General features: G+C 46.6%; 1 protein-coding gene across 5 annotated transcripts in view; it reads left to right on the forward strand.

The window, feature by feature from the left end:
- Window positions 1-4,307: 4,307 nt before the first annotated feature.
- Window positions 4,308-14,874, forward strand: part of LOC147029336 (cell adhesion molecule-related/down-regulated by oncogenes-like) — a 94,045-nt gene continuing 83,478 nt past the window's right edge. For 4 of the 5 annotated variants that reach the window (XM_085872314.1, XM_085872318.1, XM_085872320.1 and 1 more), the window contains exon 1: window positions 13,547-13,947. The gene's annotated coding sequence lies outside the window, so the exon portion shown is untranslated. Of the gene's footprint in view, window positions 4,329-13,546; window positions 13,948-14,874 lie in introns of those variants that run through there. The other variant, XM_085872317.1, reaches the window with a different exon arrangement.

A 14,874-nucleotide genomic window follows, 5' to 3' on the forward strand; every position in this document is an offset into this window, starting at 1 on the left:
CACAACATACATACATTTATAAGCAGTATCTACATACAAACATATATATATATATATATATATATATATATATATATATATACATACATATATGATAACAGTATGTATAAACAGTACATACATATATATTGTTGCGAATTCGTGCCCGCCGGCGTGCGAACGGCCACGTGACTTGAATCACGGCACGTCGCCCACCGGACGGACAATTCTGTCGTGACCCTCTCGGACTAACGCCGGGAGCTAGTCACGGGTGTGCCTTTCGACCTCACCACGATCGTGCCAATCGGCCACCCGCGTGGGATAGGGTTGTTCGCCAAACTCGACCGACCTAAGTACCCACGCGGAGGGTAGACCGGGCGATCGCACCTCGCCGCAGGTCGACTCCGGACACGGGCCGCTTAAGCGATCCGTTCCGAACTATCGGGATAACCGAGCAGTGTTATCGTCGGCCTCGACGGTTCCGATTAATTATCAGGCGTATTAAGCCCACTCCCAACCCTTTACGTGAAGCAAGATGGAGATTCAATTAAAGAAAAGACGAAGCGAAACGGGAAAACAGTTCAACATGATGCACATTTATTCCGCGGCACACGGAGAGCACACATATACAGCCAAACAGAATGTACATATATCAAATGCTACAAAAGAAACAATGACACAGAGATACTACCGACTACGCGAGCACACGGCAACACTTAAACAGTTTTACTTCACAGACGGCGCCGACACACATTTACTCAAAAGCAAAAGAAAAGGCCACCCTCAAAGACAAGGGGGGCAGACGGGGCCTGTGGACCAATATTTGCGCGGGACCTGAAGGAGCGGTCAGGTCCGCGAGACCGGGTGGGTCCTACCTGCGTCTTCGTGATGAGCCGCAAAGGTGGCAGCGCGGCGGTGCCCCGACTTTGTGCTCTTTCGCGGGTTTCGTTGGCACCGCTTGGAGTGGGGTGGGAACGGGGCCCTCTTTTCGCACTATCTCAGCGCGGGGGAAAAAAAGGGGGGGGGGAATTGTTGATGCTCTAGGGAAAGAGTATAGCTGGCTTGCTTGGGTCCCGTGACGAGCGATTCCACCGCGACCTCGTCGCCGACCGCCGTCTTCCTTGCCTCGGACCCGAGCTCCTCGGATTCTTCCCCCAATTATCCTCAGCTGACTGCCGAAAACCACCGGGACGCCCTCGCCTCCCGACTCCACTCTGCTCTGCTCTTCCAAACTGACTCTCCCCTTTCTGCCACTCTCCGCTCTTCCAAAACTGACTCTGCCCAGATTCGCCTTGCGCTCGGCGCTTTATAGGCCGGCAGGAGAACCCATATGCAAATTTCCGGATCAGAACGAGCTCGGGGGCGGAGCCACGCTCGCCCATGGACGGAGAAAAAGGGGCGTGAATCTCCCCTGATCCTAGAATTTGCATATCTCGATTCTACACCGACACGCTTGGAGGCGGGGCCAAACCGCCCCGCGCTTGTTGATTGGACAGATCAGAAGTGGGCGTGTAGCATTCCTGATCTGAATTCTCCTCGGAAAGGCCGCATTCTGCACTCGTGGCTCGGCGCGTGTCTTGTATGAGCCCAGGACAGCCCGACGCTCGGTGCTCACAGCTGGTGCGGGAATGGCCGCAGAAGGAGAGAGGTGAAGGTGGTGGAGGGTTTATGGTGGTGGTTTATGGCCATGGCGCCGTTTGGAATGGCGGTGATGCGATGTTTGCGGGAGCGAGTTGTGAAGGTAAAGATCGTGGCTGTTGGCGTTGTTGTTGTTGTTGTTGTTGTTGTGTGATGGTTGGAGCGTGGTTGGTTCAAAATAAAGATAGAACATAAAAACGGCTATCTCAAAGCGTCGCAGCCCGAATGAATCACATTTATTCCCTCTAAACAACGGGTTTCGGGCTAACTACACATGTACTTACAGAGATATCTCACCTACGGGACCTGAATGGTGGTTTGCGAATTTCCACAACCGCAACAATATATATATATATATATATATATATATATATATATATATATATATATATATATATATATATATATATATATATATATATATATATATATATATATATATATATATATATATATATATATATACATACAGTACATATACCTACTAAAGGATAACCTTGTTTTTTGAAGTGTTTTATTTACAATTGTGAATTTGTTTACATATATACTGTGTGTTCATAAACATGTATGCAGTATATTTATATATACATAGTATAGATTCATAAATGTGTTCAGTATATATATATACATATAATATATTTTTGTTGTTTTTTTTTTATTTTTTTTGCAGGGGGCATGGCAGGCTGCAGAGACAAAGAACAGTGTTGCCATCTAGGAGTAGTTTGGGACTGTGCCTCGCATTGGTGTGGAATCTGAGCTTGGAGCGGGAAATGTAAGTGGAACCAGAGAAGCAACCATGGCAAGAGGTTTTACCATTTGGTCAAGGCCAGGGCTCAATCTGGCACCAAAATGGAAGCTCTTCGTTGGAGCAAGAGACACTACGATTGCACTCCTTTACCGATGGCGCATTGTGTGAGCCTGAGGTGTTGAGTGGTCGATAAATGATGTACGGTCGGGTGTGAGAGGGGCACGTGAGATGAGGGTGCGTTCCTGCGCCGACGTCAAGCAATAAGGATCAGATGGGCTGCTAACATATGCCACATGCATGCGTAACTGATGGACGAGAGGGTGAGTCGGAGCCGAGGGGAGCGAGCACAGGGTGCTTTGTGCGCAGGAAAGCTGTTAGTTCTTGCACGGTTCGGCCATTAACGGGTGAATGCAGAACATGGGTTATAAAGGAGCTTTGAAGAGCAAAAGCACGTGCTTAGCTTTTGGAGTGCGTTTGAGAAAGGGGCCATGCTGCTTTTCACCCCTCCATCTCCTTGACCCCACTCCTACCCCCTTCCCCCTTTTCCACTTTACACCCTCCCTCCTTTCAGCAAAGAAAATAACATTAAACCAACAGTTTATCTTTCTAACCGAACCATTTCACATCTTGTTTGTCTTCACATCTCGGTGGTATGCTCACTCTGCGCTCCTGGACCTGCAACATCTACTGTCCAGGATGGAAGAAAACCTTTTTGTATTTAAGGAGGAATTTTTAACTCTTCCATTCCCACTTGACGCAAAGTCAAAACACAGTCTGCGGGCAAAAACACACCATATACTGTATGTATATATATATATATATATATATATATATATATATATATATATATATATATATATATATATATATATATATATATATATATATATATACATATGTGTGTGGCACGAATTTGGTGGAATTCTGCGACGGTGCCAGCACACAATGGCCTACTCTTGCGAAGGACACTGGTGATTGCTGGAAAAGAGGTCTCATTGATGAGACAGTGTACTCATTGATGCAACACCTGGCATGCAAAGCACCAGGATAACAATCTCGGAGTGAGGTGAGGACTTGAACACAGACTTGGCAGTTGAAAGCCCAGTACTCAACCTCTGAGCTATGCAGCCACTGAGAATGGCTTGAGAGGTGTGGATAGGATCAAGGAGGGATAAAGAGAGAACTGCACAATGTCAGTGCAGAGCAGGATATTGTTGGAAAAAGCCCTTAGTTCAGTTATTTCAGATTATTGGAACCATGTGCTCGAGCATGGCACACTCTTAATGCTGCGGCCACTCAGGGTGACGAGGGAGAGTGGCCGCCAAAAGGAGAATTTCAAAACACTCTCCCATGATCACTCTTATACTGTTAAATCTCACGTGACAGTGCTTACTAACACACACACACACACACACACACACACACACACACACACACACACACACACACACACACACACACACACACACACACACACACACACACACACACACACACACACACACACACACACACACACACACACACACTTTCTCTCTCTCTATTTTTGTGCATCTACTTCTCCCTATTTCTGTTTGACCTTCACCAGATACATCTGTTTTCGAGAGGTTTGATCACGTTCCAAATTCCATTCGGTACTTTATATGAGAATGAGATGAATAAAGATTTTAAATACTTCATTGATCTGCTTGGTTCGTGGCTTGTGTTTCTTTAGGGAAGGGAATGGTGGGGTCCACAGTAAATCAGACTCGTACAGGGGAGTGGTGGGGGTAGTGGACAAATTGGAGGAGTTCATTGGTGGTGTATCTATATGTACCCACTCGCTGCTGTAATTCGTTATATTCTTCGTGCTGTGTTCAGTTACCAAGCAGCTAGCCAAGCCAGCCGTTCCTTATCAACGGTTTTGAATGGAGTGCTTGTTTGAGTGCTTAAGCCACTTGGTGAGTGCTCAACAAGAAACTTGGTAAGTGAACACCCCTGGTTATCCACTGTCAGTGTCAAAATTAGTTGAAACTAACCAAAGCACACCAATTCAGTGGGGAATCCTTAAATGGATTCAGCTTCAAAATTTTGATCTGAACATGAAGACCTTGCCGGGAAACACTCATTCTCTCTATACTTCGATAACATGTTAAACAAGTTTGTATGTTTGTACACAAGGAATTAGACGCAGGTGGAGGCCATTCCACCCATCATGTCTGTGCCACATCAACACCACACCAAAAAAATTTAAATGAAAAATTTTCTTTTTAAGTGTTATTTTTGTAGTTTGTGTGTGTGTGTGTGTGTGTGTGTGTGTGTGTGTGTGTGTGTGTGTGTGTGTGTGTGTGTGTGTGTGTGTGTGTGCGCGGGGGGGGGGGGTTCTTTCCAGGGGATGGGGCATGGGCGAAGATGGTCTTGGTTAAAAAAATAAATAAATAAAACCACAACATACATGCAGTGCAGTTTGGAATCCTACATTGAGTCTATATCACCAATTTTAATTTTGTTGCCCTCAACTTGGACCAGTCCATTCACCGCCCCCCCCCCCCGCACCGCCGACACAAAGTTGAATGGAAGAGTCCACATGAGGGACTGAGTAAGCCACCTGTGTGAGATGCTTCTCAGCAAGCATGAAGGGGTTGTTGCAGAGCAGATCTTGTAACTCAAGTTTCAGGACATGAGTTGCGCTGTGTAAAGTACTTGACCAGGCCGAGTTCTTGAAGCTGGACGGGCCTTGCTTACGTCATCCAATGGCCGGGATTTGTTTGTATGTTTCAAACTGGAACAAAAGACGACTGGATCACACTCTCAAGTTTCGCCAAGGTCTTGAATCCTGCATTACATTTTGGTGTAGTCAGCAGGATTCCAAAGGGAATCATTAAACCCTGGCTGGGTCTTGAATCCTGCGTTACATTTGGGCGTAGTCAGCAGGATTCCAAAGGGAATCATTAAACCCTGACTGGGTCTTGAATCCTGCGTTACATTTTGGCGTAGTCAGCAGGATTCCAAAGTGAAACATTTGACCCTGGCTGGGTCTTGAATCCTGCGTTACATTTTGGCGTAGTCAGCAGGATTCCAAAGGGAATCATTCAACCCTGGCTGGGTCTTGAATCCTGTGTTACATTTTGGCGTAGTCAGCAGGATTCCAAAGTGAAACATTTGACCCTGGCTGGGTCTTGAATCCTGCGTTACATTTTGGCGTAGTCAGCAGGATTCCAAAGGGAAACATTTGACCCTGGCTGGGTCTTGAATCCTGCGTTACATTTTGGCGTAGTCAGCAGGATTCCAAAGGGAAACATTTGACCCTGGCTGGGTCTTGAATCCTGCGTTACATTTTGGCGTAGTCAGCAGGATTCCAAAGTGAAACATTTGACCCTGGCTGGGTCTTGAATCCTGCGTTACATTTTGGCGTAGTCAGCAGGATTCCAAAGGGAAACATTTGACCCTGGCTGGGTCTTGAATCCTGCGTTACATTTTGGCGTAGTCAGCAGGATTCCAAAGGGAAACATTTGACCCTGGCTGGGTCTTGAATCCTGCGTTACATTTTGGCGTAGTCAGCAGGATTCCAAAGGGAAACATTAAACCCTGGCTGGTTCCTGTGGTTGACATCGAGAGCAGAATGCATCTTCCGGACAGTCAACCAGAATGTCATCAGTGTAGTTATGTATAACGTGATGTTATGATCATCATTTGTTTGTGTTAAATTGTACTTTTCTATTTTGACTTGACAGTCGAATGATAACTTATTTTTCCTTTGAATAGAGTAGCTTCATTAACCTTTAATCATGTCCGAAGAAATGTAAATGCGGTTGGCCAAGATGGAATGAACAATTGAGGGGCTGAAACTAGTGATGTTATCTAAAAAAAAGTGGCAGAAGTGGCTACAGCTATGGCAGAAACATGGGCTTCAAGGGAGGAGGTTGAGCATCTCATCGACTGAAGTGAGGCATGATCCATCCATCCATTGGGACCATACCCTGTGCAGAGCATTGTTGCTGCTGAAGCAGTATTCTTGGCTATTGGACACAATCCTCGATGAGTCGCCACTCTGACGCAGGATACCAGCAAGTTGGCACTCATTTTGCCGACTCCGGAAGGACGACAGGTAGAGTCAACCCCACCTGGTATTAATTCAACAGCCAAGTGGGATTTGAACTCAGGATCCGAGGATCTCAAGCGCACCACTCTAACCATTCAGCCAACACCAGGCATAGGCACGATCGGTTATCCCCAAATAAGGAGGAGGCATCCAGGATTCTGCCCCTCCCCCCCCAAATCCCAACAGAGGAAGGGATAGGTATCCCATCCAGGGTGCTCTACCTATGTACAGGAAGGAAACTGGAAAGAAGGCCAGAAAAACCAGGGGACCAATTCGCTAAATATTGGATAGAATATGCACAGATGGCCATGGCATTCAAATGCCTCAGCGATAGTGAGCAGGCAACATTTATGATGGAGCATCTGTCTGGAAAGGCTCAAAGAGAGATGCTTGGAAGAGTTCAAGACATCCAGAAGAGCCCACATTTGATTTGTGAATTCCTGACGAGGGTGTTTGGTGACAGTTCTAGTCTATCACAGCTCCTGCAGAAATCATATGGGTACAAACAGTCTGAAGGGGAGGACATTGTGTCGGTATCACAAGAACTTGTCAACCTTTTTGACCGGATCAGCCTGCTCAATCCCTCCTTCAAACCAGCCAGAGAAAGACAAATGAAACATTGTCTGACTGACGATGAGTGAAGGGAACATCCAGAGGGAGCTAAGAAGGCTTACATGTGATAAGCCTGAACTCTCCTTTGATTCACGTGATTGTTTCATCAAGATCATAGGCAAGGAGAAGAACTCCAGGATAAGGAGAGAGGCAGCCATCAGGGAGGTGACCGCTGATGCAAACAGAGACATGAGCACCATGCTGAAGAAACAAGCCAAGCAGATTGCTACACAGTAAGCACAGATCCAGTCCTTGCTGTCCTACTTTCAAACCAAGCCCTCAAGTGAACCACGTCCAGGAGATAACACAAGGAATTGTTGGAATTGCAAGGGTATTGGACATGACAGATGAGTCTGTCCATAGCCACAACAGACCCCACACACAGCAGAAACAGTAGCCCCTTCCACCACCACTGCATCCTCCCTTTTTCTGAAGGAGTCAAACTGGTCAAGTCTTCCACCAAGAGCCAGGTCGTGGGCGAGGCTATCTCACCAGATGGCTCAGTTTTAAGGAAAGCAATAGGAGATGGTCCACATGTTGACGTGAGATATGGTAAAGTAGATGCTACATGCTTCTTTCACAAGGGAACAGAAGTGTCAACGATTACCGATCAATTCTTTTCGGAGCATTTAGCTGGAAATTGTGTGCTGGTAGACATGTCTTCACTCATCCAAATCTCTGCTTCATAAGAATCAGAAATTCCTCACCATAGGTACGTTGAACTTTCCATCACTGTCTTTAATCATACTTTCCTTAATCTTGGATTCCTAGTGGTTTATGACCCAACCAATACCCTGGTTGAAGCAAGGAAGTTGAGAGTGCCTGTTGTATTGGGATCGAATGTGCTACGGGACATTCAGGCATCGATGGAGGACATGTATGGTGCCAAGTACGGGGAAAGAGTCAATAGCTTGCCAACGGAAGGCCATGGACTTGCAACTTTACTTCATGCTCTGAAGATATATCAAACGGTACCCGACGTCCAAACCATGTGAGTAGCAGGGCACCAAGTCATTCTGTTACCAGCTCGCACGATCAATGTTATTGAGGGGTCATGCCAACCTTCATCGGTTAGTCAACATGATGCCCTCTTAGAGCGTCATGTCTCCCATGCAGCTGAGCTACCCAGTGGTGTAATTCTGGGAGCAGCTTTAGTCACCGTCGGCGAGACTGGCAGAACACCAATGCAGGTTGCCAATTTTGGTGATCAAGACATCTACTGTACCTCCAACCTAGAACCCCCCATAGGCATCCGTAAATCTGCCACCGTTGTAGAAGATGAACAAAATGAAGAAGACATTCAGGAACTCGTCTCCAAGATGAATATTGGTGACCTGGAAGAGATACAGAAACAGGAACTTGTCTTTACTCTTTCACGGTATCACTCAACATTCAGCAAGGATGAAGATGATGTGGGGTATTGTGATCCGATGAGTCACAGAATCGTGACGGAGGGTGACCATCCTGTGACGATCCCATATGGTAGGGTACCACCACATCACTGGAATGAAGTAAGGGAGTACCTGTAGAAGTCCCGAGATCAAGGTGTTATTCAGGAGTCATCAAGTCCATATACTTCATCCATTGTTCTTGTACGGAAGAAAGGGCTGAAGGTAATTGTGTTACCGGTAAAATATGGACTGAAGGTAATTGTGTTACCGGTAAAATATGGACTGAAGGTAATTGTGTTACCGGTAAAATATGGGGGGGGGATTGTGTTGCCGGTAACATATTGGGTGAAGGTGATTGTGTTACCGGTAAAATATGGACTGAAGGTAATTGTGTTACCGGTAAAATATGGGGGGGGGATTGTGTTGCCGGTAACATATTGGGTGAAGGTGATTGTGTTACCGGTAACATATGGGCTGAAGGTGATTGTGTTACCGGTAAAATATTGGGTGAAGGTGATTGTGTTGCGGTAACATATTGTGTGAAGGTAATTGTGGTATTGGTAACATATGGGCTGATGGTAATTGTGTTAACGGTAAAATATGGGGGGGAGGTGATTGTGTTGCCGGTAACATATTGGGTGAAGGTGATTGTGTTACCGGTAAAATATGGGGGGGGGGGAGGTGATTGTGTTGCCGGTAACATATTGGGTGAAGGTGATTGTGTTACCGGTAAAATATGGGGGGTGATTGTGTTGCCGGTAACATATTGGGTGAAGGTGATTGTGGTACCGGTAACATATGGGCTGAAGGTAATTGTGTTACGGTAAAATATGGGGGGGGTGATTGTGTTGCCGGTAACATATTGAAGTGAAGGTGATTGTGTTACCGGTAACATATGGGCTGAAGGTGATTGTGTAACCGGTAACATATGGGGTGAAGGTGATTGTGTTTCCGGTAACATATGGGGTGAAGGTGATTGTGTTACCGGTAAAATATGGGCTGAAGGTGATTGTGTTACCGGTAAAATATTGGGTGAAGGTGATTGTGTTGCCGGTAACATATTGTGTGAAGGTAATTGTGGTATTGGTAACATATGGGCTGATGGTAGTTGTGTTAACGGTAAAATATGGGGGGGGGGGGAGGTGATTGTGTTGCCGGTAACATATTGGGTGAAGGTGATTGTGTTACCGGTAACATATGGGCTGAAGGTGATTGTGTAACCGGTAACATATGGGGTGAAGGTGATTGTGTTTCCGGTAACATATGGGGTGAAGGTGATTGTGTTACCGGTAAAATATGGGCTGAAGGTGATTGTGTTACCGGTAAAATATTGGGTGAAGGTGATTGTGTTGCCGGTAACATATTGTGTGAAGGTAATTGTGGTATTGGTAACATATGGGCTGATGGTAATTGTGTTAACGGTAAAATATGGGGGGGGAGGTGATTGTGTTGCCGGTAACATATTGGGTGAAGGTGATTGTGTTACCGGTAAAATATGGGGGGGGGGGAGGTGATTGTGTTGCCGGTAACATATTGGGTGAAGGTGATTGTGTTACCGGTAAAATATGGGGGGTGATTGTGTTGCCGGTAACATATTGGGTGAAGGTGATTGTGGTACCGGTAACATATGGGCTGAAGGTAATTGTGTTACCGGGTAAAATATGGGGGGGGGGTGATTGTGTTGCGGTAACATATTGGGCGAAGGTGATTGTGTTACCGGTAACATATGGGCTGAAGGTGATTGTGTAACCGGTAACATATGGGGTGAAGGTGATTGTGTTTCCGGTAACATATGGGGTGAAGGTGATTGTGTTACCGGTAAAATATGGGCTGAAGGTGATTGTGTTACCGGTAAAATATTGGGTGAAGGTGATTGTGTTGCCGGTAACATATTGTGTGAAGGTAATTGTGGTATTGGTAACATATGGGCTGATGGTAATTGTGTTAACGGTAAAATATGGGGGGGGAGGTGATTGTGTTGCCGGTAACATATTGGGTGAAGGTGATTGTGTTACCGGTAAAATATGGGGGGGGAGGTGATTGTGTTGCCGGTAACATATTGGGTGAAGGTGATTGTGTTACCGGTAAAATATGGGGGGGTGATTGTGTTGCCGGTAACATATTGGGTGAAGGTGATTGTGGTACCGGTAACATATGGGCTGAAGGTAATTGTGTTACCGGTAAAATATGGGGGGGGGTGGTGATTGTGTTGCCGGTAACATATTGGGCGAAGGTGATTGTGTTACCGGTAACATATGGGCTGAAGGTGATTGTGTAACCGGTAACATATGGGGTGAAGGTGATTGTGTTTCCGGTAACATATGGGGTGAAGGTGATTGTGTTGCCGGTAATATAAGGTGAAGGTGATTGTGTTTCCGGCAACATAAGGTGAAGGTGATTGTGTTTCCGGCAACATAAGGTGAAGGTGATTGTGTTACCAGTAACATATGGGCTGAAGGTAATTGTGTAACCGGTAACATATGGGGTGAAGGTGATTGTGTTGCCGGTAACATATTGGGTGAAGGTGATTGTGTTACCGGTAAAATATGGGGGGGGGGTGATTGTGTTGCCGGTAACATATTGGGCGAAGGTGATTGTGTTACCGGTAACATATGGGCTGAAGGTAATTGCGTTACCGGTAAAATATGGGGGGGTGATTGTGTTGCCGGTAACATATGGGGTGAAGGTGATTGTGTAACCGGTAACATATGGGGTGAAGGTAATTGTGTTACCAGTAACATATGGGGTGAAGGTGATTGTGTAACCGGTAACATATGGGGTGAAGGAGATTGTGTTTCCGGTAACATATGGGCTGAAGGTAATTGTGTTACCGGTAAAATATGGGGGGGGGGTGATTGTGTTGCCGGTAACATATTGGGCGAAGGTGATTGTGTTACCGGTAACATATGGGCTGAAGGTAATTGCGTTACCGGTAAAATATGGGGGGGGGGGTGATTGTGTTACCGGTAACATATGGGGTGAAGGTGATTGTGTAACCGGTAACATATGGGGTGAAGGTAATTGTGTTACCAGTAACATATGGGGTGAAGGTGATTGTGTAACCGGTAACATATGGGGTGAAGGTGATTGTGTTTCCGGTAACATATGGGGTGAAGGTGATTGTGTTGCCGGTAATATAAGGTGACGGTGATTGTGTTTCCGGCAACATAAGGTGATGGTGATTGTGTTTCCGGCAACATAAGGTGAAGGTGATTGTGTTACCGGTAACATATGGTATGAAGGTAATTGTGTTACCGGTAAAATATGGGGGGGGGGGTGATTGTGTTACCGGTAACATATGGGGTGAAGGTGATTGTGTAACCGGTAACATATGGGGTGAAGGTAATTGTGTTACCAGTAACATATGGGGTGAAAGTGATTGTGTAACCGGTAACATATGGGGTGAATGTGATTGTGTTACCGGTAACATATGGGGTGAAGGTGATTGTGTTTCCGGTAACATATGGGGTGAAGGTGATTGTGTTGCCGGTAATATAAGGTGAAGGTGATTGTGTTTCTGGCAACATAAGGTGAAGGTGATTGTGTTACCGGTAACATAAGGCGAAGGTGATTGTGTTACCGGTAACATAAGGTGATTGTGTTACCGGTAATATACGGTGAAGGTGATTGTGTTACCGGTAACATAAGGTGAAGGTGATTGTGTTACCGGTAACATAAGGTGAAGGTGATTGTGTTCCCGGTAACATAAGGTGTAGGTGATTTTGTTCCCGGTAACATAAGGTGAAGGTGATTGTGTTACCGGTAACATAAGGCGAAGGTGATTGTGTTACCGGTAACATAAGGTGATTGTGTTACCGGTAATATAAGGTGAAGGTGATTGTGTTACCGGTAACATAAGGTGAAGGTGATTGTGTTACCGGTAACATAAGGTGAAGGTGATTGTGTTCCCGGTAACATAAGGTGAAGGTGATTGTGTTCCCGGTAACATAAGGTGTAGGTGATTTTGTTCCCGGTAACATAAGGTGAAGGTGATTGTGTTCCCGGTAACATAAGGTGAAGGTGATTGTGTTACCGGTAACATAAGGTGAAGGTGATTGTGTTACCGGTAACATAAGGTGAAGGTGATTGTGTTACCGGTAACATAAGGTGAAGGTGATTGTGTTACCGGTAACATAAGGTGAAGGTGATTGTGTTACCGGTAACATAAGGTGAAGGTGATTGTGTTACCGGTAACACAAGGTGAAGGTGATTGTGTTACCGGTAACACAAGGTGAAGGTGATTGTGTTACCGGTAACACAAGGTGAAGGTGATTGTGTTACCGGTAACATAAGGCGAAGGTGATTGTGTTACCGGTAACATAAGGCGAAGGTGATTGTGTTACCGGTAACATAAGGCGAAGGTGATTGTGTTACCGGTAACATAAGGCGAAGGTGATTGTGTTACCGGTAACATAAGGTGAATGTGATTGTGTTACCGGTAACATAAGGTGAAGGTGATTGTGTTACCGGTAACATAAGGTGAAGGTGATTGTGTTACCGGTAACATAAGGTGAATGTGATTGTGTTAGCGGTAACATAAGGTGAAGGTGATTGTGTTACCGGTAACACAAGGTGAAGGTGATTGTGTTACCGGTAACATAAGGCGAAGGTGATTGTGTTACCGGTAACATAAGGTGAAGGTGATTGTGTTACCGGTAACACAAGGTGAAGGTAATTGTGTTACCGGTAACACAAGGTGAAGGTGATTGTGTTACCGGTAACATAAGGCGAAGGTGATTGTGTTACCGGTAACATAAGGTGAAGGTGATTGTGTTACCGGTAACATAAGGTGAAGGTGATTGTGTTACCGGTAACATAAGGTGAAGGTGATTGTGTTACCGGTAACAGTTGAACGAACACTTCATCGAGAGTGACGGAAAGAGTGTGCAGTTCACTCGAAAACAATGACGATCTCGCTGTGGAGATGAAAACGATGCTCAGACGAGCACGGACTCGTGACGAGTGTTTAAACGATTCGTGAAACGTTCGAACGTGATGCTTGCAGTCGGTGAATTGGGAAGGTGGTCGTGCCGAATGAAAGTCATGAATGAATGAATGAATGAATGAATGAATGAATGAATGAATGAATGAACGAATGAATGAATGAATGAATGACTTGAGTCGAGAAGGAGGGTGAATTCCGTTGATCCGACCAGGGCTCGCCGCGAGTCGTTCGCGTTCAGGGAAAGTTTACGTTTTGTAGTTTATTCCTTTGCGGTTCGGATCCGGGTTCCGGATCCCTGATCCTTCGTGCTGTGATGACTCCTTGGTGTTTAAACTAAACGATGATGCATCCTTGTGGTCGGCCAGGTAATCACGTAACTAACCGTTTATTCAACCAGGTAATCATCACGTTAACCGTTCGTTTAACCCGATATACAGGTTAATAGTTACTTTTTAAATTTCAATCGACGTCCGGACTCGCCAGTAATCTCGGAGAGGCCTACAGAATGAGGGACGAAAACGTGTCCAGGTTGGAGATGAAGATCAACACCAAGGTGAGGGTGATGATCGCCGGGTGAGTGCGAGGGTGATGATCGCAGGTTGAGTGCGAGGGTGATCGCCGGGTGAGGGTGATGATCGCCGGGTGAGTGTGTGGGTGATGATCGCCGGGTGAGTGCGAGGGCGATGATCGCAGGGTGAGTGCGAGGGTGATGATCGCAGGGTGAGTGCGAGGGTGATGATCGCAGGGTGAGTGCGAGGGTGATGATCGCAGGGTGAATGCGAGGGTGATGATCGCAGGGTGAGTGCGAGGGTGATGATCGCAGGGTGAGTGCGAGGGTGATGATCGCAGGGTGAGTGCGAGGGTGATGATCGCCGGGTGAGTGCGAGGGTGATGAATGCCGGGTGAGTGCGAGGGTGATGAATGCCGGGTGAGTGCGAGGGTGATGAATGCTGGGTGAGTGCGAGGGTGATGATCGCCGGGTGAGTGCGAGGGTGATGATCGCCGGGTGAGTGCGAGGGTGATGATCGCCGGGTGAGTGCGAGGGTGATGATCGCAGGGTGAGTGCGAGGGTGATGATCGCAGGGTGAGTGCGAGGGTGATGATCGCAGGGTGAGTGCGAGGGTGATGATCGCAGGGTGAGTGCGAGGGTGATGATCGCAGGGTGAGTGCGAGGGTGATGATCGCAGGGTGAGTGCGAGGGTGATGATCGCAGGGTGAGTGCGAGGGTGATGAATGCCGGGTGAGTGTGAGGGTGATGAATGCCGGGTGAGTGCGAGGGTGATGATCGCCGGGTGAGTGTGAGGGTGATGATCGCCGGGTGAGTGTGAGGGTGATGATCGCCGGGTGAGTGTGAGGGTGATGATCGCCGGGTGAGTGTGAGGGTGATGATCGCCGGGTGAGTGCGAGGGTGATGATCGCCGGGTGAGTGCGAGGGTGATGATCGCCGGGTGAGTGCGAGGGTGATGAATGCCGGGTGAGT

Source organism: Eptatretus burgeri, chromosome 3 (genome assembly GCF_056783735.1).
Source record: "Eptatretus burgeri isolate ZD-2024b chromosome 3, Ebu_testis_v1, whole genome shotgun sequence".
In the NCBI taxonomy this organism is placed as follows: Eukaryota; Metazoa; Chordata; class Myxini; order Myxiniformes; family Myxinidae; genus Eptatretus; species Eptatretus burgeri.